Here is a 25,072-nt window from a genome sequence, read left to right on the forward strand (position 1 = left end):
AAACTCACAGAATTGTTGTGAAGACTGGATGAGAAATTGTTTGTACACCTGCTTTGCAAACTGTAAAGTCTTATTTTAGAATAAGAAGGTTATTAATTATATAATCCTTGGGAAATATGTTCCATGTTCCATTAACTAGCATTCCGTGTTCACGAGAAGGACTCACTGGGAGGCCTGAGGGAACGCGTGCGTCCACTCCGCTAGTGCTGGAGCCGTTTTGTTCCCTCTTACTGTGCCCCTGTGAGAAACTTTCCATGTTAATTCAGCTCCAATACCAGCCACATCCTCATTTGCTCCTGACTTGGAAGGAGGAAGACTTTCAGAGAATGAGTTACTCTCCAAGTCAGACCAACAGAAATGAGCTCTGGAAACAATTAGCAGATGTGAATGAAAATGCAGGAATCCTAATGCTAACACCAAAAACCCACCTGTCCCTGCTTCGTCGAGAGGAAGTGTATCACAAAGCTACGGACCTTGGCTTATGATTCTGTAGCAATATTCTTTTGGATAAAGCCCATCATTTTGGAAATGAAAACCAGAAAAAACAGAATTTTATTGCAAACCCTAAGAATGAAGAGTGGACTGCAATTGTGATTAACGCAGAATGCGGCAGCAAGAAAACAGCCATTATTTCACCTCTTCTTGTAACACACCCACGTTAATCTGGGGGATGAAATTCCATCTTTTTGACGGATGCAAAGGAGACCCTGCTGTAGACCGCACTCCCCACCTTTGGGGCCTCTTCGCTGTCTTGAGGACAGTTCTTCCCTTTGAACAAATGCACATCATTTTTACGTCTGGGTGAGGACCCACGCACTGAGAGAGTGAGCCAGTGCCATCTGGGCGGAGCAGCAGCGCCTTCGGGTACTTTACACTGGGGGAGCAGAGGGTGGGCGGGGGCCGTGGCCCAAAGTTAATCTTGACTGGAAGAGAGTATTCTTTAAGAGAGAGAGCATAAAGCAACCAATTTTACTGTGCTGCGAACCAAGGAAACATTTTACTGAATGGCAGGCTACTTTTTGGGGGGATAATAGTTAGTGAACTCTCAACCAGGCTGAGAAACACAAAGTACATAAAAGTGGAATGTAAACAACACCCCATCGATGGCTGCGGAGCAGTAACAGATGTCTCAGGCTCAGGGACGAAAACGCCAGCCCAGCAACAATAATGTAGATAACGCTCTCCAGGGGTCAGCGAGCCCTGCGAAGGGCAGGCGGACTGTTCAGGCCAAGGAGACGACCAGCCCTGCAGTGTGAAGGCTGCTGGCATGAGACTTAGGGACAGGGAGTGGTCCTGGTGGTGTCAACAAGACCTCAGCTACAAAGCAGGCGGTGCCCAGGTGACCCGCAGGCCATGCTGGCCGCCCCGAGCTCGTCCATCTCCACACTGTGCACAAGGGCAAATGCTGGCAGCTCTCTGCCTAGACACCTTCCCTGGCTCACCTGTCTGCAGGGAGATGCAGACTCCTCAAGAGGACTTCCAGGCCCTTCCCTCGTGTCTCCCACAAACACGCAGCCCTGCCTGGCCAGACCCCGAGGTCCAGGCTAGTCTCCTTGCTCTAGGCCTTCAGGCAGGCCCTTTCCCCGGCCAGAAACGCATCATCGGCCCTCTCAGCTCGGTGAAAACATGATCACCTTCCAAGCAGCCCAAGCTCCCGCGTGCTGGGAGGCCTTCCTGGCACCTCCCGCCCCCAGAGTCCGAAGCAGAGCCCACATCTTCCCATCTTACGGCCGTGGCGGGCTCACCACACCCTCAGGAAACCTCGCACTGTGGCACTGTCATTCCTGCGTGTGGATGGCGTCAAGATGCTCACGTAAAGTCACCAGGTGGAGTCGGGGAGAGATGCAAGGTGCCGCCACACTGTCATCCGGGATCCACCACACAGACATGGCAACATAAACCATCTCAGGGCAGAGATGAGAATAAAACGCAGTAAACAAATCACGCAACGACGAGTTGGGGATCTAGACCTTTTTTTGAACATACTTTAACCAGGAGTATGTAGAATATACTTTTTCATAATGGCTGTTTTTAATAACTGGCTCACAAAATTCCTGAAGAAGGAAAAAAGAGCTCGAGTGAGCCATACAACCCGCTCCGGCCCTACGTGTATAGGACTTTGTTTATACCCAAAGTTTAGGTCTTAGTACATCACATTTCCTTGATTCTAAAATGTGCATTTCCCCTACATCTCAATATGCTTGAAGCTGGGCCTGAGGCAGTCACTGCGCTGCGCGCAGACGTGGCCTCCTGCACAGCTGCCTCTCGAACACCATTAGAGGCTGACTGAGGAAAGAATATGCGTCCTCGTTTCCACCAGAAAATTTTCCACTGGCACCTTCTGACAAGCTCCAGAAACTTCTAGAAGGCGTGTTGGCTGGTTGGATGAGACATTGCTTGGAAGATTATCTTATAGACTCTTCAAGAAACACTGCATCACCAACACCCCTGACCTCAGCAATGTTGTCGTGTGGAAGACTAAAGGCATCGTGTTGGAAAGTGACACTCTGAACGTGGAATCCAAAATGTTCCTCTGACGTATGAGCAAGAGTGATTTTTTTTTTTTGCAGGGAAAGATTCACCCTGACCTAACATCTGTTGCCAATCTTCCTCTGTTTTTTCCTCCCCAAAGCCCCAGTGCATGGTTGTATATTCTAGTTGTAAGTCCTTCTAGTTCTTCTGTGTGACCCGCCGCCACAGCATGGCAACTGACAGACGGGTGGTGTGGTTCCACGACCAGGAACCGAACCTGGTCGGCCGAAGTGGTGAGGGCGCCAAACTTGAACCACTAGGCCATCAGGGCTGGCTTTGTGCAAGAGTGATTTTTGATGACTGAGTCTGAAGGAGTTCATTCAGTAAACACAAAATAATTCTAACTGATTAGAAAGCATTATGTTATGGTTTAATTGGTGGTGTCTTTGCTTTTTAGTGGTTCATAAAACAAAATAATGGCCTCTTAGAGTTGGTGAAATATGGTGCTGCATTGTGGCCAGTCCTTCACACAGATGATCTGTCCCCAGCCCACTGTGGCATCCTGGAGGGTGTAGACGGGCCCCGTTCATCTTTGTTTCTCAGGGTCCAGCACAGTGCTCTGGTGCTGGAATGTGTGTGTTCTTTTTTCAGGAAACACACGCAGACTCCAACAACCCAGCCAACACCCCTTCAGTGGCTTAGCGAGCCTCTCAAAGCTGCCTTGACCATTTTAAAAATTAGTCTAGTCAGTTCAAAACCATCAGCAATTGAGACAAACCACCTAAACTGTGGAAATCAGGGTTGTTTTTAAGTAGTAAAAGGTCTTAAAGAGTGCAGGGACTGGTTCATCCTTCCGAACTAATCCAAGACCAAAGTGTAGGTCAAACCCAAACAGTCAAGTAAATAATGGAAACCATCACAATTCTGCCACAGGCAGGGCCGAGCTGGCGAGCATTCATACCAGACCTTACTTCATCCCTAAAACCACCCAGGGTTTAGACTGCACCGCCTCCATTTTAGAAATGGGGAAACTGAGGAGACATAGCGTGTGGCACTGTCGAGAGCCAGAAGCGAGTCTGTCTCGTCCTAACCTCCAGATCCAAATCGCAGGGTTTCTGGCCTTTCTGTTTTCAGGGTGCCTCAGTCAGCTCGGGCTCCAACACAAATTCACACTCCAGCGGCTTAAACAGCACACGTTGACTTCTCAGAGCTCTGGAGGCTGGAGTCCCAGATGAGATCAAGCGGCCAGCAGGCTTGGCATCTGCGGAAGACCCTCTTCCTGGCTTGCAAATGGCCGCCTTCTCGCCGTGTGGAGAGAGGTCTTTCTCTTCACCTTCTTATGAGGCCACCAGTCCTATGGGACTAGGACCCCTCTTATGACCTCGTTTAACCTTAATTACCTCCTCCTACCTCCACACACAGTCACTGGGGGCAGGCGGTCAGCATATGAATTTGGGGGACACGATCTGGCCCACAGCACAGGGCCAATGACTGATTATGATGAGCGACATCGCCAGGCTGACCTTCTGCTTAGGGTCAACTTCCCGTAAGTGGGTCTAGTCAGGGAACCCAGGGAATTCTGAGACTCGTGCCCTGATGAGAAGGGCTGAGGAAAAACGGCCCGTCACTGAGGACTGAATGAAGAACTCTAGGGAATTACCCTCCAGGAAACACAGGGCAGTCAGGGCAGAGAGCCTCCAGAGAGCCCTGGCCCAGTGGATTTGCACATCCAGGTGGGAGGGAGCCAGGGGTGAGGTGGATGGGGCGAGCCCGTGTCCAACCCTCCGCTAATGGTCTCTCCTCGAGTTTTCCTGGGGACAGCCTGGAACGAGGCTCTGGCTCCATTTCCTGCATGTGACGGATGGCTGTGGAGAGTGGAGAAACACGTGCCTTCATCCCCACACCAGCCCAGCCCCAGGCTCCCGAGGCCCCAGGGACCTCACTGTTGAGTCCCCCTTCCTGGTGCTCTGTGCCCACCAATTGCACGTCCTGAGGACCCAGCGTCCTGGAAGCCCATTTCTCTCTCTGCTCCTGTCACTTCTGTGCCTCACGGAGTCCCTGCAGTGTGCTCATCGCTGGCATCCTTTGTTTTGTCGAGTGACTATTTGTTTTCACCCTTGGAAAATCCAAAATCCATGGAGAGCTGCTGCTTCCCAAACTTTGCATGAATAGCGGAGCCTGCCTCTTCTTTTCCAACAAAATTTTCCCATTTTATGCTTTAAAGTCCTGGGTAAAAACAGTTCCCAAGAACTGGATCCAGCTGGCCAGAGGCCAGTCACGGGAAGAAGACACCATCTGCTTGCTCGTCGCTCTGAAGCGCCAGTCACCTCTGGTCTCCCAGGCTATAATTTGTTGATGGATGCTTCCGTCTGCTTTTCAGAGGCCGGCCCTCAGCTCGAGCATCCTCGTGACCGTACCTCTTCCTCCCGAGGCAGAGGCACCGGCTCAGGGAACTCCCAAGTTCCGGCTCCGCCCACCCTCAGTCTCCCGACGGGAGTCGCGGGAGCCCCGCCTCTTCCTCTCTTCAGGAGGCTCCGCTCCTTCCCGCTCCTCACCGTGCGGGTTTAGAGCCTCCACGCGGGGACTCGGTAAAAACACTGTGTCCTGCCCTTTCCAGGCCTTCAAATCAGACAACCAGGAGGTGGGTCTAGTAACCCACATCTCCTAAAACTCGCCCCTCTCTCACCACCAGCTACTGTTAGGATTGGCAAGATTGAAGCACGGCTGAGGGAGAGCTATTCCCGCCCTCATTCACCCACTCGCTTGTTCAGCACTCTCCTTGTGCCAGGCGCTGGGCCTCGTGAGAGCCAGACAAGCCCTCGAGAGCTGACGTCCTAAGGGGGCCCTGACACCAGCCTCATTGGTCTGAGGTGGTCAAGTGAGGTCTGTCAGGGAGGGACGGCAGACTGGAGGGGTGTGTCCGGGCACGCAGCTGTGTGTCCAGTGTCTGTGTGAAAGAGGGCCACCAGATGTGACTGTGCCACTCCAGGTGTGGTCTGGTCCCCATCAGCACAGAGGGATCACTATCACTCAGAGTCTTTCTGGGAAAGTCCCCCAGGAGTGTGCCACCTGTTCTGCAGGGGTGATGGATGGAACACGGCAGGTGGCCCATCACTGTCAACCTGAGTCAGGACATTACCTCTGTCTCTGTTATAACTCCCTTTGCAATGTCTGGTCCATTCTTCCATCCTGTAGGATGGAAGAGTTTCACCCAGAATGCAGGATGTTAACCACCCCTCCTGTAAGAAGGCCTCCATTATTTTCCCCCCAAAAAAACACACACACACACGACAAGGACAGACCCAGGAAAGGTGCCCTGTGGTGTGGACCAGTAACTGTCTTTCAGATTTATATTCACCCACAGATTCTGTTCTTTAGCTACGGTTGTTCAACAAGCAATGAATCTACCCCAAAACACATCATTGTGCCCACCGTTCTTCATATTTTCCACAGGACATCACGAGCAGTCAGGGTCTTGGTGAGGCAGTCCCGGCTACAGGGTTCCCCTTCGGTACCACCACGGGGCTCTTCTACGAAGGAAATGAGGAGCGCTTGCCAAGATGCTTCCCAGAGAGCCTTTCTGAGGCCACGCGTACCCTCTGTTTAACAATTCCTTCCAGAATCATCAGCCATCCACGCCCAAGTCCACGGTTCACTTCAAGTCAAAGCTCCTTCACGGTCCTGAAAGCTGGCGGTGCCCTGAGGAGGCACAGGGAGGTGGGGATTCTACGAGAACCCAGATTCCAGAAGTCCCGTCTTCTGCCTCTTTGCCCGAGAAACCTCCTGGGAGACTGCCCACAGTGTCCAGTCCCGTCTTCGAGTTCCTCTGGTGGCTGGCCTGCTGCGGCATCAGGGGACTTCAGGGGGTTCTGTGCTCTTCCGCCACCTTCCTCTCAGTCTCGGGATCAATTCCTTTTCAACAACACCTGTCTCGCTCTTTATTGTATTTAATCTTTTTGTTCTTCGAAATTTCTCATAGGTGGAGATGACAGAAAAAGAGAGAAGCTATGCAATTTTGCCTTTTTTCTAGCATATGTAAAAGGTACACAATTTATCTTAAGCAAGCCTTTCTGGTTTTTTTTTTTTTTCCCTCCAGCTCAAATATGCCTAAAAGAAAAACAAGCCTAGTAGTCTTCATTCTGCTTTGTAATTCTCAGGCCACTCTGGACGTCCTTCCCAACATTATTCGTACACATTTATCATTTTACGGTATTTCCTCTGAGAGTTCCCTACACGACCACAGGTTTCCTTCCGGATATCCCTTCTGCTGAAGGGAACTGCGGTAGAAACATATTCTCTGTGTTCGTATCCTGCATCCCTCACACAGACATGATTTCCCTCCACCAGGTCTCAGATCGCGTTTCACCGGCGCGTCTCTGCGACGTCTACCCGCGGTCACACCTGCTCCTTCTCTGGAAGCACCGTGCTCATGCAGGGTCACAGCGGCCCTTCTGTGAACTCATGATGACACCGCCATTGTCTCCGTCTCTGCTGAGGCACTTCGAGGGGAAAAGGAAAGCCTTTTTCTGCCAGATGTTCCGTCAACTGTCAGCTCTGAGTTATTTTTATGGCCAAGCATGGACTCTGAGCTGTGGGTGTGAGCCGGCTGCAGGCCAGGACTCGGAGACCCAGGAGAAGCTGCTTTAATAAAGGTGAGAACAATGCATAAAGCCCGTTTTTATCTTCACAGGAGACAAAAAGGGTTTCCAAACACAAAAGAGAAGTCCTTTAAAATTAAATTCACTAGATGAAGCATATGCAAATTACCTGGAGAAGCAGACTCGACAATGTTCTCAAAATTCTGCAATAGCCTATTTAATTAGTATTTTAATTTATCAGAATAATTCTTTGCACTTGACAATTTAGGCAGTATCCCATATAATTAAGCATGTAGCTATAGTGGAATAATTTTGCCTCTCTCTTGATCCCCGTTGTTAACCTGAAAGGATGTGCAGAAATCTCTTCTGCGATCTACATCGCGATGGGGCAACTTAATGGCTGTGCTCCATTAGAAAGCAGGAGGCGAGGTGGCACCTGACTTGCTTTAGTGAAGGTTACAGCCCTGTGGGGTGGGGCCCAGCTTCCAGCAGAGCTAAAAGTATTGCTCCTGGGGGTGCAGATCGCATTTCATGTATATTTCCACCTTAAGACAGTGTCTACTCCGCCACATTTTCACACCCACGGGCGTCTACAGAAGGGAGTTAGTGAGTGTCTGGACCCATCTGGGGACTCTGACTGGACCCATCGGCCTCCTCACTCAGGGTTGGCCCTTACTGACACTGGTCACTATTCTCTTTGTGTCGTTGTGGGGGTGACTCGACTGCACACTTTCCTTAGAGATGTCTCGCTGCTCTGAACCTGTCGGGCTGAACTCGGTCCTGGGAAGAGGGGCAGGTTTGAAAGAAAGTTGATCCCGATGCACCAGGTCTCCACCGGCGAATCTTGCCCACATCTCTCCTTTTCTATATCAGGGCCAAGGGTGGGGGTTTCAGAGCCAGGGGCCCAGGTGCACTGCCCTAGAATGGGGGTGGGGAGGAGGCACTGGGCTGGTTGCACCTTCATCCCCTGCTTAGGTCTCAATCCCACCACGGACGTGCCCCAGGGTCCCTGGGCTAGCCCTGCCTCTCCTCAGCCCCTGAAGACAGGCTCTGGGCCAGGAGCAGCGTATCCACCCCACAAACCTGCTGAGTGAGGGGACAGAGACCACAACAGGACCCCTAACAGAGCTGCCTGATTCTGTCATCAACAGGGGGCTGCCCTGGGCTTCTCGACCCACCACCAGGACGGCTACATGCAAGCCTGGTGGGGCGGGTTCCCCACATCCTTGGCCTCTATCCTCTGAAAGCAACACATTACTGCCACAGAACTCCATGAGGGTTTTGAGCTTGGGAGTGGGTGGAGAGGGTCTGAGTTGCAGAAGAAACAAATTAACTAACTCCTCAAATCCTGCCTCTCAGCCGGAAAGCAAAAGACTCTTGCCTAAAGAAGCATCATTTCCTAGGAAAGCTGAGGCTCCACTCTCGTGTTTCTTTGCTTTTCAGTTTGCGGTTCTCCACGTTTCCGTGGATGAGACCATATCTGCAGTACACGGCACTGGAGGAGGGGTCTGCAGTCCTGAACAACGCCCACTACTTATCAGTGTGTGTGTGTCAGTCTAGACATAACTCGCATGAGTCACGCTACTGCGTGTTACATTGGCAGCAATGGATACTGAACTAGAATTGCACATATTTTATTCTTATCAAAATGACTACAATTTGATTAGATTTTCAAAAAATAGAATTAAAAATTCAGCTTTATTTAAATACTTTGATTTAAAGCTTTATTGTTTATTATTATATTATGTTTTATAATACTTCATTTTGAATATTTTTTAAATAACCTTTTTGAAGACATAATTTTAATTTTCAATTTCATTTTTATTTTATATTTTTGATGAAAATACTTTCACATTTTATACTCTGTGTACAATTACAGTTGGATCATTTCCATCTAAATACACAGATTTTACGAAAATCTTTGTAAAGGATATAATTAGTGATTTTGTGAACAAAGGGAAGAAAAACACATCTATAAATAAATACACAATAGTTTAGGAATTGTATATGTCTTTAACTTTTACTCATCCAAACTCCACTAGCCCATCAGGAGAACCCCCAGACATGCCAGATAATAACCCAATCCAGCTGTCTTTTATGTTTGGCTGATTTCCAGAAATAAACCCTATAGCTCTGTGTATATGTAAATTATTTTTTCATTATGAAAATATATTTTTCAAAGTATGAAGGTAGAGTTTCTTAACAGATCATTAGCTCCCTACAGACTCAACCACTAGACCCCCAGCAGGGGCCTCCACCTGTGCTCCAGACCCTCGAAGGTTGGGGAGGGCTGACGATCCGCACAGCGGCATGCTCCTGCGAAACTCAGGTCCCTCATGCACTCCCCTCTGCAAAGACCTGCCTTGGGGCCCCGCCTTGCTCAGGGTCCATCTAAAGTCCTTGCCACAGGGGCAAGGCCTTCCAGATCTGACCCTCCGACGACCCCCAGCCCTCTGCTCCCGCCTCTGTGGCTCCTTCTATCCAGGAACACTCCCGGAGGCACCCTCCTGCCCCAGGGCCTTTGCACTGGCTGTTTGGTCCCTGGGCCAAGAATGCTCATCCCCAGGTATCTGCATGATTCACCTCTTCCAAGTCTCAGTTTAAAGTCACTTTATTGCTACACCATCACCTGTATGGCTACCTGTCCCTCATCCTGCTTGACTGTTCCCCAGGCAGTGCTGCCATCTAACGCAATGTGCACTCATTTCTTACCTGCTTTCCTCACTAGAACGTAAGCTCAATAAGGCAGGGGTTGTCTGTGAGGTAGGACAGCCCCAGTGCACAGGATGGTGTCAGGACATGGGGGCTCTCGGGCTGCTTGTTGAGGGAACGACACGTGACTGTGGAGTGAGGAGAGCTCGTTTCCCGCGGGCAGCAGTGTCCACCACCCCGTCACTGTGACCATGCACTACCATTATTATCCCCGTTACCTGGGGTCTCTTCCACACCCATGGCTCAAGTTTTCGAATCAAAGTGTCAATCCAAAAAAGGTATCTGAGTCTGCCCTACTGGACCCTCAAGATTCTCCTCTGATGGAGGCTGCCACTCCACGAGCCCTGGTTCAGGAACACGTTCTCAGGCCTCGTGAGATGAGGCTCCCACTGACCGCATGGCCACACGGAACCTGACTGTTTGTGTGCAAAGCAAACCAGTGCAGAAGTACCTGTGAAACAGGCCTGAGAGACAGTGCGCAGGAGGGCACCTGTGGGGCATTTGCGACCTGCCCGGCCGTCAGGGCGCGTTCCCTTGCTGGGTAGTAACCCACTGTGCTGTGACAACACGAAACACAGGACACGTTGTGGTGTTAATCATTTTACCTCAAGTCATCTCAAAGTAGCATGTTGCTACAACGTTTGCATATTTAACTTTGCTAACTGTCAGAAAGAATTAAAATAACCCTGGAAGATAACTGCTTTCCTGACAATTATTTAGTAAAACCAGAGTTACCATTTAGAGCATAATTCTAAGGGAAAGAAAAGAGAAGTGGGGTGGGGGGGTGCTCCCTGGCCCTTCCTCTGCGGGGAACAGGTGTTTCATCAACTTTCCCTGCAAGGCCGTGGGCTCTCTCTCTGCTCCTTTAGGCTCCAAAGGCACTGGGCAAAGGGAATTGGAAGTTGCCTGTTCCAGGAAGAGGAGAGAGGTAGCCGAGAAGAGCGCTGTGACGCTGGGCAGGCAGCTGATGCCTGACCACCAAAGGGAGGGGAGGGCCAGTGGACAGGCCTCCACGCAGAACCACCCCCGGAGGAGAGCTGCACCGACTGGCCTTCCCACCACTGAATCCAGTCCGACGAGATGCCACCTTCGATATTCAAAACAACACAGCAATGCTTGTTTCTACATCAACACCACAGCCTTACTGTGACGAGAAAGGAAAGAGCAAAGTTGTTTTGTAGACAATTAAGTGGCATTTGTTTGCACATGTATAAAATACATCATTTTATTGAATATGTATGTCACAGGTTCCTGGAAAAGATCTCCCTAGCCAACTTGTGATGACTTTCTCTCGATAGTCAGAAATATTTTTCTGTTAATTTGTAATTCAAAAATATCAATATTTATATTTAATTAAATATTAGATACCAAGGAATATTTATAAATAAGTGATGATTATAAAGAATAATAAGGCAGCAAACATCCACGATACCTACACTCTGAAACAGAACTGAAAGACTGCAATGACATTTGATCCTCGTGACCCCTGTGTGGTCCCCCCCTTCCTCCCCGTCAGACATGATAACTCCCCTGAATTCTGGGTGGATCGGTCTCTGTCCTCTAGACTTTTTCACATATGTGTACATTGCTTCCTTTTGCTGGGTTTGAACTTAATGAGACGAAATAACACACGTTCTTCCCTGACTTGCTTCTCTTGCTAACCCTTATGTTTCTGAGGCTCCAACTCGGTCTAGCATGTGGCTGTGGTTCACGGATTGTCACTGCTGTATGGCTGCGTTATATAAATACAGAACGTCATAATTTATTTCTGCAGCCAGCTGTCCAATGGACAACTGAGTTGTTTCTTCTTTTCCCTTCACATCTCCAACAGTGCTGCTGGGAGCGTTCTCGTGCACGTCTCCAGGCACACGAAGAGGGTTGTCTCCAGTGGAATTGCTAGGACAGAGGTGTGCCAATATAATGTATCAATTTACACTCCTGCCATCAGCTTAGAAGAGTTTCTGTCACTCCACATCCTCACCAGCTTGTCAGACTTAAACACTTTTGCCAATTGGTAGGTGTGACATTGTATCTCACGGTGCTTTCAACGTGCACTTCTTTGATTACTAATCAGGTTGAGTACTTCTTGGGTGTTTATTCACCATTCATGCTGCTTCTTCTTTGAAATTTTTGTTTGTGCTTTTTGCCCATTTTTCTACTGGGTTATTTGTCTTTTTCTTACTGCTTTGTAGGAGTTCTTCAAACATTCTACATACTAATAATTTGTCAGTTATATGTGATACTACCTTATCTCACTTTGTGGTTTGGCTTTTACAATTTCTTAATTTTAATACAGTCTAATTTATCATTTTCTTTAGGGTTTGCACTTGGGGTATCTTGTTTAAAAAATTTTCCTCTATCCCAAGATCCTAAAGATATTATTGTATAGTTTCCACTGTAAGATTTAAGTTTTGCCCTTGACATGTAAGTCTTACATCCAGAACTGATTTTTGCGTATGAGGAGAAAAATTTTGCGTATTTTTCTAATTGGACACCCAGTTTTTGCACAATTTACTAAAGGCCATCCTTTAGGGATGGGAAGATCAGAGGGAAGGCCATCCTTCCCTCTGATCTGCAATGCCAACTCTATCATCAGTCAATTCCACAGGAAGGTCTACTCCTGAGACCTTCCCTGGAATTGGGGGAAGGTCCCAACTCCCCTGCTCTGGGTCCTGTGGTCTCTGCCTGCCCAGACCCACAGCATCCCATGTGCTTCAGCATAAGTACCGCATATGATACATTATAGGATGGCAGGCGCCTCACTTGCTTTCTCTTGCAGGGGAGTTCTGGCTGTTTTGGCTCTTTGCAAATTTTTGAATCAGCTTGTCAAGTTTCCAAATAAATATTAAAAATAAAGTAAAATAAACAAATCAATCTGCTGGGATTTTTGTTAAACTTTTTTGAATCTGGAGGCTGGCTTGGTGGCATAGCGGTTGGGTTCTCACACTCCACTTTGGCGGCCCAGGGTTCTCTGGTTCAGATCCCCGGGCATGGACCTACATGCTGCTTATCAAGCCATGCTGTGGCAGCATCCCACATACAAAAAATGGAGGAAGACTGGCACAGATGTTAGCTCAGGAACATCTTCCTCAAAAAAAAAAACAAAAAAATTTATTGAATCCGGAGGTTTTGGAGAATTAACATCATTATTCGCAATCTGTGAACATGTAAATATCTCAACATGTAAATCTCTCCATTTATTTAGGTCTTCTTTCAAATCTTTCAATAAAGTTTTATAATTTTCTCCATAAAGGTCTTGTACATTTAAATAAATATTTATTCCTGGTATCTTATTTTTTAAAAAGGTAAATGATCATTTTTTTAAACTGTATTTTCTAACTTTTTTCTAAGTATAGAAATGCAACTGACTTTTGCACATGATTTTACACACACAACCACCTTCCTCAACTCTCTGACTAATTCTATTACTTTATCTGGATATTCTTTCCTGTCTGAGTAAGTAACGAGATTCCCTGTGAGCAGTGATGGGCTTGTTTCTTCCTTTCTAACTGTTCCTCCATTTCTTTTTCCTGCTGTACTGCATGCCGGCTGGACCCTCCTACAGAACACTGAAAAAAGACAGTGCGAGAACACATCCTTCTCTTATTTCTGGCATTAAAGGGAACATTTTCAGTGTTTCACTATGACGTATGATGTTTCTGTAGGTTTTTTTAAATCAAGTTAACAAACTCATCCTATTTTACTAAGCATTTTTATTATGAATGAATGCTGAATTTTAGCAAATGTTTTTATCTACATTTATTAATATAACTAAATGATTTTTCTTCTTTAATCTATTAATGTGATAGATTACATTAATATTTCTCATGTCAGCACTTAAATTGTTCATGATGTATTTTTACATATGTTGCTAGATTTAATTTCTCACATTTGGTTTAGTTTGTGCATCTGGTTTGAGGGACACTGGTCTCTAATCCTCCTCCTCATGTAGTCATTCCTGCGTTTGGTGCCAGGGTTATGCTGACCTCAGGAGCGAGGAGCTGGGAGGTTGTGTGTAGGGCTGATCCTTCTGAATGCGTGGAAACAGAAAACATGTGAGCCTCATATTTTCTTTGTGGAAAGACTTTTAACTACTAATTCAATTTCTTCCTCGGTTTCAGGACTATTAATGTTTTCTATTTCTTCATTTTGGTCATGTTATCTAAATGTTCAAATATATTGTCATAACATTGTTCATAATATCCTCTTGTTATACTTTTAGACACTCAGGCATGTATATTTACACTCCACTTTTAATTCCCAACATTATTTTTGCCTTCTCTCTCTTTTATCTTAATCATTTATGATGGAGATTTTTCAATTTTATCAGTCTTTTCAAGGAAGAAAAATTCTTCTTGGCTTATCCTCTCTGTTTTGTTTTCTATTTCATTCATTTCTGCTTTATCTTATTTCCTTCCTTTCACTTTATTTGGGTTTATTCTGTTGTTCTTGTTCTAACTTCTTAAATTCAAAACTTAGTTAATTATTGTTACGCTTTGCTTCTTTTCTAATATAAACAGTTAATGCAATAAATTTCTCTCAACTTGTCACTTTCAATGCAAACTCCCAGGCACTAAAATATAGCCCAGTATGTCCATTATTGTGGAGTTACATACTTTTAATTTCCATTTTGATTTTTTCTTTGACCCATAACTTCCTGGAAAAATTTTTTACATTTCCAAACACATGAGGTTTTTCTTTTACTCATTTCTGTAATGTAACAGCATTGTTGTCTGAGGGCATGGTTTGTGAGATACCGGTTGTCATGGATGATCTGTGTGCTTGAAAAGAATGCGTGCTCTGCTGGTCAGGTGCACTGCTCTCCCTCTGCCCGCCGCGGTCAGGCTCAGCACCTGTGTGGTTAGTTTCTGCGCCCTCCTGACGTTCTCTTGGTTTCTCCATTACTGTGTGAGGGGTGTAAGATCTCCCACCAGGAGGGTGGATTTGTCTGTTTCTCTTCATGGTTCTGCTGGGCTGTGTTCATACACCTTTGGACTGTGTTATCAGGGCATGGATGTCTGGGATCTTATCTCCTCCTATCATTACATAATGAACCTCTTTTTCTCTGATAATATTTTATTTTTTTCCTTAATGTCTGTTTTATCTGCTCTCAGTATAGTGTATCAACTTTCTTTTGTTTAGTATTTGCTTTTGGTTAGAGTACATATATATATATATATATATATTTACACACACATATATACACTATTTTATACATATATCGCTATTTTAATCCTATCTTGGTTTTGGCCTCACAAGACATTATTATTCTATATAGTATATTTTATTTAGATGCATCCTTCCCATATTTACTGTTTTCTTTGCTCATCATTCCTTCTGTATCTGAGGTCTTCTTTAGGGCTTATTCGTTTATCTGTAGTCAATCTATTAGAAATATCTTACATGAGGAGCTGTTGCTGACTAACTCATTTTTTGAGTGTATCTTTATTAATCCTCATTCTTTTCTTTTTTGCCCTCTTTTTTTTTTTTTTTTTGGTGAGGAAGATTTTTTGGTGGTTAGCCCTGAGCTAACACCTGTTGCTGATCCTCCTCTTTTTGCTGAGGAAGATTGCCCCTGAGATAACATCTGTGCCCATCTTCCTCTATTTTGTATGTGGGATGCTGCCACAGCATGGCTTGACAAGCAGTGTGTAGATCTGCACCCGGGATCTGAACCTGTGAACCCCGGGCCACTGAAGTGGAGTGTGTGAACTCAACCACTACACCACAAGGCTGGCCCCTGCCCTCATTTTTGAAAGACATATTCTCTTGGTATAATTCTAGGCTGACAACTATTTCCCTCTCAGTAACATAAAGACATTATTCTCCTGTCTTCTGATTTCATTTTGGCTGCTGAGAACAACTAACTTAGTGCAGGTTAATGAGTCAAATGCTCATTCGTTCTGCACAGATTGTCTTTCTCTTTGGCTGCTTTTAAGATTCTTTCTTTGTCTTGAATGTTCTACAGTTTCACTGTTGTGAATCTAGATGCAGAATTGTTTTCACTCCAATACACTTCTTGAATCTGAGGATTGGTGTCTTCCATCAGCAGTAGGAATTTTCAGCCATTATATCTTCAAGTATTGCCTCTTGACCACTCTTTCCTCTCCTCTGGAACTCCTGTTAATGTACATAAGATTTTCTTACTTTGTCTTCTAGGACTCTTTACCTTTTTTTTTCTTTCATATTTGCCATTTCTTTATCTCTCTCTACGCTGCATTCTGGATTTCTTCAGTTCTATCTTTTAGTTCACTAATTCCCTCTTCAACTATATCTAATCTGTCATTAAACTCATCTTCTGGGTTTAAAATTTCTATTAGAATATCTTTTATTTTAATAGATTCTATTCTTTTAAAAAGTATTTTTGGTCACTTTTAAGACTGTTAATCTTTAGGTCATACTTTATCTCCCTCTTGTTCCTTTAAACAGATTAAAGTGCTTAAGTTTATTTTCTATGTCTGTTCGTCACACTGAGGTGGATTTTGTCCACTCTTTCAGTTGACTTTGCTCATGGCGCCCTGCTCCCCCGCACATTCTTAAATTTTTACTGTGACTCCTGCGTGGGATTTTAACTGCGGAATCCTTTGAGGCCAGAGAAAAAGGAGGACTCCTTCAGAGAGGATTTGCATTTCCTTCTTCCAGGCCTCTGGAAGCCCTACCAACTCAGGACCATTTTAAACTAAATTCTTTGCTTGAGATTTGATGGACCACAACTGGTGTGCACGTGGATGGCATGTTCCTGGGGGGGCTGCCTTGTGCTCAGTGCCTGAGGGCAAACACTCCCCGCACCCCACAGGCACCCAGTGACAACACTGAAGACAGGCAACTTCCCATCCTCTGGGTCAAATCGGGGGCAGTAGGGGTCGCCATCAGTTCACTGCTATTCTGAGGTGACCCTAACTGGATGAAGCAGGTCTTCTATCAGCCTTGCCATATCAGGCATGCCCTGGGTCTTGCCTCCTGCCCTCCACAGTCTACCAAGTCGTGAATGCTGATGCTCGAGTTCACCCTGGTTTGGAAAATACCCCTAAGATAAAGGTCAACATGGGTGTCCACTTCTCTCTCTGGGTTCCTGTTTTCACTTAGTTTGGGATCTCCAAGAATTTCAATATTGCCAGATACCTGATATGTTTAAAACTGTACCTCTATATCTTCATATTCCAGCACGTCTGGCTATGTTCTGGACAAAGGCCAGTCCCAGCATCTGTCCTCCCAGGATGATGCACGATGAAAACAGGGAGACCCCAGCAACCCTCTGTGAAGCTCCCACTCCCTCCTCAGCTGCTCTGTGCTCACGGAGGAACAACTAACTTAATGCAGGTTTGGGCAAAACCTCATGAGAAGCTAAATATGAAGCATGTAAAACAGTAAATAATCTAACAATTTTATGTTATACGAAACATAACTATAAATGTGTACGTAAAATTGTCAGATTATTCAATGTTTTTATGCTATTTGTGTAGGAACTCTTGTTTGGTCTGTGAAATAGAAATATCAGTACACCTTCTTTTTACATAGTGCTTTGATTATGGATGCTGGTCTTTCCTCTGTCTACAAGCTGCACTTTCCTTCAGACTCTGCTTGTTTCCAGCAGCTCCAAGGAGCAATGCTGGGGCTGAGGCCCACACCCTCAAGTGGTCCAAGTGAACAGACAGGCAGAGGTGCGCCTCCTCCGAGGGGCTGCCATTTTCCCATGCTGCCCTCTTCTCAGTGTGGCGTAGGAGGTAAAGCCAGGTCTGCTGAGCCCGAGGCCATTTTTCATTCACCATACCATGGATTATGAAGAAGAGTGTGTTTCAACACGGCACACCACTCTCCTTTCATTATCTTTTCTTCATAAAAGAGAGGCGTGAGGACAGTTCTGAGGCAGATGTTAGAGAAGCCTGAAAGAAATGTCACTGGTGTGGTCACATTTGCATCCTGAGAGGTGCTGCGGTACTTCATTTACAGACCACTCAACTCTGCTCACGAAAGCCAGTGTCTGACAGCATGGCTCTGCTCTCGGGGGCTCTTAGGAGACCATCCCGCTAACGCACTCCTGACGCCCCTGCCAAGGCGCCCGCCAAGGCAGGGCTGACAGCACATCCTGTCCACTTGCTGGTGGTCACTGCAGTGGGGAAGCTTTTGCTTCATTCTCTTTGACATTCCAAACTTGATTTTTTTTCCTTTTTAATGCCCTGTATGAAGTGAAGACACTGAACACATGTCAGCCTCAAATGCAAAACTGCACATCAGAGCAGAGAATATGAAAGGCAGCCTCTCCTTGGAAACTGAAAGGTCAATTTGTCAAACCCCACGCCTCAGGGTCCCAAGAAAGGCTCTTTATCCCTTGTTTTCCAGACATAACTGAGTAAATAAATGAGACTTTTATCTGCTGGGTCTCCTGTGAAGTCTCCTGAGAGTGGGAAGGGCTGCGGTGAAAATGGCGCTTAGCTGCACGGTAATAATGATGACAGGCTGGTAAAAGCTACTGTCAGCTTCAATTTCCAAGTCATTTTTCACATTATTTTAATTAGATATTGTTTCAATCTCACTTACATTAATTTAATATCTGATATCAACATTTCAGTTTTCAATTTGTTCAAAGGATTTTTTTCCAGCCTGCCTGGTTGCCTGGAGTAATTTAAAATACAATGTTTATCTTCAGCAATTTTCAGTGCATGGGTCCTGGCAAACTGCTATGTTCAATAAAAGTGATGGGCAGAGAGAACCTTGGTGCTCAGGAAAAATGGAAATTTGTCTTCTTATCATTTATCTCTAGACATTAAAGTAAGCAGGTAGAGCAAGGGCGACAAGCTCATAATAATAAGATTTTCCACCAATTTCTTTATGTAATTGGCTTTCCCAATGCAAATTTCAGTGAAATCTGATGAAGGTTGTGTTTTATTAAAAGGCATCTGAATAAACAGCCACATTTCCTCATCAAGACATTTTCTGACAATTCTCTGCCATAAGGCCTTGAAGCTGCCCCAAAAGATCCTTCTTCCCAGACATGCTGTTGCAGTTTTAGGTTCTCAGTTTTGATACACTTTTTTTTGCAGATAACAGCACAGACTCTGGTAAAGACATGCCTTACACAGAGGCAAACATGAAGTTAAATTAGACATCTGTGTTATAAAATGTGGGAGGAGCTAGATACCCTCAAGTGACCTTCTAACACAAGAGAATTAGTTTTATTCTTGAAGTTGATCATTAGAAATATGCAGATACAAATTGTTTTTGAAAAGTTTTAAGAACTTAAAACTGAATATACTCTCCAAGTCACCTGAGGACAATATAAAACCAAACTAAAACATGATCTACATGGCAAAAAATAAGCAATTAAAAAATAGGAAGGAAGCAAAAAAATGGAAAGCATAAAACAAGCTGATACATAAACAGTACATGTGGTTATGACAATAAATGTAAACAGGTTAAATTATCCTTTTAGGACAAACTCTCTCACTTAGGTCAACTATGTGTTTTCTATCAGAAACACATCAAAAACAAAGCAGTTCAGAAAGATTAAACATTGATGGGGCTGGCCTGGTGGCACAGCAGTTAAGTGTGCGCACTCCGCTTTGGCGGCCCAGGGTCCACAGGTTCGGATCCTGGGTGTGCACTGATTCACCACTTGTCAGGCCATGCTGTGGCTGCAGCCCATATAAAGCAGAGGACGATGGGCACAGATGTTAGCCTAGGGCCACTCTTCCTTAGCAAAAAGAGGAGGATTGGAATCGGATGTTAGCTCAGGGCTAGTCTTCCTCACAAAAAAAAAAAATAAAATAAAATTGAAAGGGTAGGAAAAAATGAGGTAACTATAAACAGAAATAAAGGCAGGGTCACAGTATTAACATCAAGACATTGTACAATTTTTTTAAGTGGAATAAACAGGGTAATTGTATATTAACATTAAAAAAATCCCAAATGAAGGTATAGTATTCATGAACAAGTATGTGCCAAGAAATAAAACAAAACATTGAAATTAATAAAGAAGGACTGACACACCTCTGATGCTTGACAGACAGAAGACCTTGATCACACCGAGACTGACCATCACTGAGCCCCAGGAGCTGTGCGCAGCTCTACAGCTGCTGACGCGTCGTACCCTCACCGCAGCCCCTAAGACGAGTCCTTTCAGTTGTCCCACGCACTGAGGAGGAAGGCTGAGTTTTACAGGCAACAAGTACCCTACCGAAAGTCCTACAGTTGGCAAATGATAGTCCAGATTCGAAACTAGTCTCTCTAACCCACATGGGGGACGTATAGAGAGTCTTAATAACTTAATAAGAATGTAGTAGCAATTGATCAAATTCTATGGTCTAGAAAAAACATAACTGATCAGATACTGGGCCTCAAAGGAGCCTTCATGATTTCCAAACAGGAAAACTACACGAGTTGCATTCTCTAATCACAATCTAATAAAATCAGAAATTAACCACAGAAAAGAAAACTCTCCCATCATTTGGGCATTGAAAAATACAGTCTTCAGTAATTCTTAGGTTAAAGAAGAAATCAAAGCTATGATTACAGAATACTTGGAAAATAATGATAACGGGAACTCTATAAACCTAAACTGTGGGAGGAAACCAAAGCATTCATCCTGGGGGTGTGGAACACCAAGGCCTTCATTATTACATAAGAAATAAGCAAAACAAAGAATAGCCATTCAAATTAAGGAATCAGAAATAAAATAGCCATCACTTGAGGGAAGGGATAGAAATAAGCAATAAAAATATAAATTAATAAACTATAAAAGGGAAACACTATTGATGAATAAATCCAAGAGCTTGATTTTAAGGTAAAAACACATAAACTCTTACTAGAAGTCTAATATAGAGAAAAATAAGAAACTTTAAATCCTAAAATTACCAAAAATTAATAATGAAAAAGGAAACATAACCAAAGATACAGTGGAAATTTAAGAGTCACAAGCTAACACTACTACTTATGTATAAAAATTTGGAACTTTTAAGGAATTGAACTATGAACAAAGAAAATATAAATTACTAAACTGGCAAAGAAGGAAGAAAGAAATATGAATAGATAACTACGAAGAAACAGAAAAGACTGTCAAAGAACTTTCCTTCAGGAAAAGTATGAGGCCCAGACCGTGATGGAGCAAAGTTTGTATGAAACTCCAAGGCGTGGGTGACCCAGCGTCAGCACCTCGCAGGGGCGTTGAGCCCAGGGTGTGGGCACGGTCAGGGACACGTCTGGTGACCGCTGATGGACTGGGAGCAGTCGGAGACCCTGCCTCCAGCACTGAACCCTCCATCGTGGTCAACGGCCCTGCCTGTCTTTTCATCCCTTTGAAGGTGATGTTCTAGAGAAAGAGCAGGCGCTGAAATGTTTGAAACTTCCAAAACCACTTGAGTGAAATATCCTCTTCTTTCCTACATTTTATGAGTCAAAACTTAAGAGTCAGCCGCACAAATAGAGCCAACCGATCTTCGACAAAGGAGCCAAAGCAATCACAGAGGAAGGGCAGTCTCTTCAACAGCTGGTGCTGGAACAATCGGACACTCACGTGCGGAAAATGAACCTAGGCACAGATCCGACACCTTCCACAAAAATTAATTAAAAATTAGACCTAAATGTAAAATGCAAAACTAAACAACTTCTAGAAGATAACATAGGAGAAAATCTGGGGTTTGATGATGACTTTTTAGATACAACACCAAAAGCATGATCTATGAAAAGAAAAATTGGTAAGTGGGACTTTGTTAAAATTAAAAAATTCTGCTTCGCAGAAGACACTGTTAAGAGAATAAAAAGACAAGCCACAGACTGGGAGAAAATCTTTGCAAAACACATCCAATAAAGGACTGTGTGCAAAATATACAAAAAACTCTTATAACTCAACAATAAGAAAATAAACAACCCAATTAACAATGGGTAAAAGATCATAACAGTATTTCACCAAAGAAAATATACAGGAAGCAAAAAAGCATATGAAAAGATGCTCCACATTCTATGTCATCAGGGAAACGCAAATTAAATCAACAATGAGATACCACTACACACCTCATAGAATGGCCAGAATCCAAACACTGACACCACCAAATGCTGGCGAGGATGTGGAGCAACAGGAACTCTCACTCACAGCTGGAGGAAAGCAAAATGGTGCAGCCGCTATGGACGACAGTTTGGGGGTTTCTTACAAAATTAAACATACTCTCACTATACAATCCAGCAATCATATTCCTTGTTATTTATCCAAAGGAGCTGAAAACTATGTTCACACAAAAACCTGCACATAGCAGTTTATAGCAGCTGTATTCACAATTGCCAAAACTTGAAAGCAACCAAGATGTCCTTCAGTAAGAGAAGGGATAAATATACCGTGGTCAATCCACAGTTTTTTTCAGTGATAACAGGAAATGAGCTATCCAGCCATGAAAAGACATGGAGGAACCTTAAATGCACATTACTAAGTGAAAGAAGCCAATCTGAAAGGCTATGCACTCTATGATTCCAACTATGACATTCTGGGAAAGGGAAAACTATGGAGACGGAAAAGATCAGTGGTTGCCAGGGGTTGGGGGGAGGGAGGGATGAACAGCGCAGCACAGACGATTTTTAGGGCACTGAAACTACTCTGTGTGATGGTATAATGGTAGACACATGTCATCACATCCATCAAAACCCACAGAATGTATAACGCCAAGAGTGACCCCAAATGTAAACTATGGACTTTGGTCAATAAGAATGTGTCAATACTGCACTCATCAAGTGCAACAAATGTACCACACAGTGTCACATGTTAGTAATATGGGAAACTGTGAGGCGGGGTGGGGAGAGGAGGTCCTTGGGAACTCTCTCTTACCCGCTACTCAATTTTTCTGTAAACTTAAAACTGCTCTGAAAATAAAGCCGATTAAAAACAGGTGACAAAGCACAGGTTAAGAGGCAGCTGTTTTATCTGGAGTGCAGCTGTCCCAGGGTGGATGCTCGAACGCCTTAGGAGCTTCAGGTAAAGAGCATCCTATTGTACAAAGATTATTCCTGCAGAGGAATGTTCAGGAGAATTTTGAAGAACGATTATTTCCAACTGAAGTGACTGGTGTTCTGTGTCTAACATCTCAATATGGGATTTTTAATTTTTAAAAACCGGGAGACAGGAGCAAAGAGGGAGAGGTGGCTGGAGAAGGGCATGGCTCTGGCTGACTCCCCTCTGCTGCGCCATGGGGCCCTTGCACTATGTCCTGACGTGGCAAAGAGGAAAGTGAACACCAGGATCACAGTCCTGGAGGCCAGTGGTGGGTCGTTTAAACAACTCTGCAAAATTTGGATTACACAGAAAATTACAGATGGACACACAAGGAAGCCTTATCCACTGACTTAAACGAGACACACGTTCTCTTTGTTGAAGACAAACTAGCTACTGTGACTTTGCTTCCAGCACTTTCTCCATGTGAGCTCCTTTTGCTGGGGGAGAGGAAGCAGCATTGTGCTAAGGTTAGGCTTCTTCCCTTCCAAACCTTGCGAGGTGAGCTGTCTTTATTATTCATCAGGAGGGACAACGTCATGGCGTCATGCAGCACACTGAAATCAGCCTGGGCTGGGAAAACATTTTCAATATTTCAACTGACTGCTTCACTAAGTCAAAAATAACACAGCTAATCCATAAGGTCACTCACTTACAAAAATCTATTTGCTCTCCTTCAGAGCCAAATGAAAATATATATTACAAATGATGCCACCAGTATCAAGCCGGCTCTGGGACCAGCCATCCCTGATCTCCTATCACTGGCAGTTAAAAATTCCTCCCTCTCCTTACAGTCATTTTAATAAAGACCCCAGAGACTGTTGACTCAGGTGAACACATTTATTTATAACCAGGGTTTAATGTAAAATTTAGCCTAAACTGTGTGTGTTTCAATAGAGGTCTATAAATAAAACATCATTCTGGGTTTTTTTATCTTAATCCCAACACTCTGCAGTGCACAATACCAGAGCAGTTCCACTGGGAAATTTTTCTAACCCCAAACTATAAAAATCAGATAAGTCACCAGGAACCTCTCTGCAAGCCAGTATTGGTGCCGGGGGAGCAGTGGGCAATTCATTACTGTGACGCCTGTGACTGAGAAAAGAAGAGGTGGGTGTGCCTGGGTGGCGAGATGTTGGGGAGCTCTCTGGGGGCCCTACAAACCCGCAGGCCTGGACCCGCCTGAGCCATGAGAAATGCCTGTTCTCAGAGCTCCTTCTTCAGAAGAGGTGAAGTGTGGGGCAGTCAATCACACTTAGAGGGAAAAAATGCAAACATCATCATCCGCATCTTTCCCCACGTGCCAGGTGGTCCAAACCGAGGCCAGGAACCAACGTCCGAAGATTCTTTGCAAACTGTTTGGGGCAAAGTCAACGAAGTCAGACCTCTGCGGGCCTCACATCCCATCCCCTCACCCAACAGACAAAAAGCCAGAAATTCAGAGAGGCTGTCACTTGTGCAAATAGGCCTGACATGTAGAAATGCTGATCCAAGACACCAGTGAGAGGGAATTCCAAAGGATAAAGTGAAATCTCCACCTTCAGGTTAAGGAAAACCATCTGAATACAGTTCTCAATTCTGATGGCACTGGTTAAGAGCCCCCACTCACCATAGTGGGGGCAGGGAATGGAGGGACCTGGACACCCTGCCATAAAGGCTATGTTGGAAAAGGGAGGGGGCTGGGGCCGGGGCCAACAGTGGCCAACAGTCCTGAGCATTTGCCAAGGCTCGTGGGGGAATTGGACACCACAGGACAGCCTCCTCACCGCACACAGGACAGGAGCAGTGAAGGACGCTGGGAAAATCCTGGGGGCTTCTCAGGGGCGGCCCTCATTGAAACCACACTCACTTTCAAAGTAAAGTTGTCCTGACACCCTTCATTGCTCTCGTCCTCTTCACTTACAAGGAAAAATTCTGTGCTGAGGAATCATAAGGAATAATCCTGGGTTTCAAAGCTGAGGAAGCTCCCTTTGACTCACTCCCACGTCCCAGAATGGCCTCCAAGGCCCCAGTCACAGGGACCTGCTTATGGAGGCCCCAGGTTGGGTCTAGCATCACAGCTGGCCACGAAACAGCCCACAGCAGAGGTCACTGCTCCTGTGACAGCAATTTCCCTACAAGAAGATGGAACGTAGAATCTACACAGTTTATGAAGAGGGCACCTCTAGTCTGCTCTGGCAATTCGAGGGGTAAGAAGCTCTCTGCATAAGTGGATTTAAGACTTGTGTGCAGAACTGGAAGTCGCCTCCTGCACAGTTCCCTCTAGCTGCCCCAACCGTGCATAACTAAGACTGTAATTCTCACCACCTTTAGGTGATGA

At 45.1% G+C, this 25,072-nt stretch overlaps 1 protein-coding gene across 2 annotated transcripts in view; it reads right to left on the reverse strand.

Annotated features, from left to right (window-relative positions):
* The window catches only part of PTPRN2 (protein tyrosine phosphatase receptor type N2), a 915,358-nt gene that overhangs the window by 316,197 nt on the left and 574,089 nt on the right, over positions 1 to 25,072 (reverse strand). The gene's annotated exons all lie outside the window — the stretch shown is intronic.

Source organism: Ceratotherium simum, chromosome 1 (assembly GCF_057802395.1).
Source record: "Ceratotherium simum simum isolate JZ-2026a chromosome 1, ASM5780239v1, whole genome shotgun sequence".
NCBI classification, from domain to species: Eukaryota; Metazoa; Chordata; class Mammalia; order Perissodactyla; family Rhinocerotidae; genus Ceratotherium; species Ceratotherium simum.